The sequence below is a fragment of the Equus przewalskii genome, chromosome 16 (assembly GCF_037783145.1).
Source record: "Equus przewalskii isolate Varuska chromosome 16, EquPr2, whole genome shotgun sequence".
Lineage (NCBI taxonomy): Eukaryota > Metazoa > Chordata > Mammalia > Perissodactyla > Equidae > Equus > Equus przewalskii.
In genome coordinates this window covers 21312237-21314317 of record NC_091846.1, presented here as the reverse complement: position 1 = coordinate 21314317, position 2081 = coordinate 21312237, and positions in this window count along the sequence as shown.

Here is a 2081-nt window from a genome sequence, read left to right as displayed (position 1 = left end):
CAACTGAGTATTGGAAGTTCTAGCCAGAGCAATTAGGCAAGGAAAAGAAATGAAAGGCATCCAAGTTGGAAGAGAAGATGCAATATTATCTCTCCTCACAGATGATGTGATCTTATATGTAGAAAACCCTAAAGATTCCCCCCAAATCTGTTAGAACTAGTAAATGAATTCAGTAAAGTAACAGGCTACAAAGTCAACACATGAAAATCAGTTGCATTTCTGTATACTAACAATGAACAATCTCAAAAAGGAAATTAATAAAATAATTCCATTTAAAGTAAGATCAAAAAGAATAAAATATTTAGGAATTAACTTAACCAAGGAGGTGAAAGATTTGTATAATGAAAACTACAAAATATCGCTAAAAGAAATTAAGATGTAAATAAATGGAAACAGATCCCATGTTCATGGATTGGAAGACTTCATATTATTAGCATGTCAATACTACTCAAAGTGACCTGCAGTTCAATGAAATCTCTAACAAAATCTCAGTGATGTTTTTTCAGAAATAGAAAAACCCACCCTAAGATTCATGTGGAACCCCAAGGGGCTTTGAATAGCCAAAACAACCCTGAAAAAGAAGAACAAAGTCGGATGCCTCATACTTCCTGATTTCAAAACTTACTACAAAGCTACAGGAACCAAAACGTTGTGGTGTTGACATGAAGATAGACATATAGACCAGTGGAATAGAATAGATGGCCCAGAGAAAAACCCTCCAGGTATAGTCAATTTATTTTTGACAAGGGTGCCAAGACTGTTCAATGGAGAAACGACAGTCTTTTGAACAGATGGTGCTGGGAAAACTAGATAGCTACATGCAAAAGAATGAAGTTGGACCCTCACTTCATACTGTATACAAACATTAACCCAAAATGGATTAAAACCTAAATGTTAGACCTAAAAATATAGATCTCTTAAGAGAAAGCATAGAGGAAAAGCTTTATGACATTGAATTTGGCACTGATTTCTTGGATATGACACCAAAGACACAGGCAACAGAATAAAAATAGACAAATTGGACTTCACGAAAATTTTTAAATGTTGTGCATCAAAAGACAGTATCAACAGAGAAAAAAGGCAACGAACAGAATAGTAGAAAATATTTGCCAATCATATATCTATAAGGAATTAACACCCAAATATACAGAGAATGCCTAAAATTTGACAACAAAAAACCAAGGAACCTGATTAAAAAATGGGCAAAGGATGTGAATGAATTTTTCCAACAAGGACACACAAATGGCCAAGAAGCATTTGAAAAGATGCTCAATATCACTAATCACTAGGGAAATGCAAATGAAAACTATAATGAGATTATCACGCACAATCACTGGAACGGCTATAATCAAGAAAAACAAAATAAGTGTTGGCAAGGGTGTAGAGTAATTGGAACCCTCATGCACTCTTGGTAGGAATGTAAAATGGTATAGCCACTGTGGACAACAGCATGGAAGTTCCCCCCAAAATTAAAAATGGAATTACCTGTGATCCAGCAATTCCACTTCTGGGTACATATCCACCAGTATTGAAAGCAGAGTCTTAAAGAGGTATTTGTACATGCATGTTCATAACAGCATTATTCACAATAGCTAAAATGTAGAAGCAATGCAAGAGTCCATTGATGGATGAATGTATAAACAAAATGTGGTGTATATGTAAAATGAAATATTATTCAGTTTTAAAAAGGAAGGGAATTCTGTAGCATGCCACAAGGTGGATGAACCTTGAGGACATCATGGTAAGTGAAATAACCAGTCAGAAAAAGACAAATACTAAATGACTCCACTTACATGAGCGACTTGAGTAATCAAAATCATAGAGACAGAAAGTAGATAGTGGTTGCCAGGGACCGGCGGATGGGGGAATGAGTAGTTACCGTTTAACAGGGATGGAGCTTGAATTTTGCAAGATGTAAAGAGTTCTGGAGATGGATGGTGGTGATGGTTGCACAACAATGTGAATGTACTTAATACCATTGCACTGTACACTTAAAAATTGTTAAGATAGTAAATTTTATGCTATGTGTAATTTTACGTCAACAAAAAAAATTGAGGGAAAATATGAAAGGGAGAGCACAA